Genomic DNA, 322 nt, shown 5'->3' on the forward strand with positions numbered 1-322 from the left:
AGTAGTAGATCCACAAGGTTAAAATGTGGCGCGAAGCTTTTGTGTGACGCTGTAGAGTCTGATCAAGTAGGGTGTTAATTTATGAGAAACAAACATGCTAAATGTTTGATTAAGTGATGGAGGCACTCCATCGATGCACCGATGAATGAGCTCAGGCCAACGAGTCACCGTGCCGTTGCGAAGTCTGCTCCAGCCGACTCAGCGCCGTCCGAGTTCAGTCCCGGTAGATACAGAATAATGTTTTGGGGTAAGCATTTGGCACAGTAACTGCCAAAGAGACTACTGCATGGCCAATCGCACCGTGACTTTTCCAGGACTCCCA

Source organism: Protomyctophum parallelum, assembly GCF_964188405.1.
Source record: "Protomyctophum parallelum genome assembly, chromosome: 13".
Lineage (NCBI taxonomy): Eukaryota > Metazoa > Chordata > Actinopteri > Myctophiformes > Myctophidae > Protomyctophum > Protomyctophum parallelum.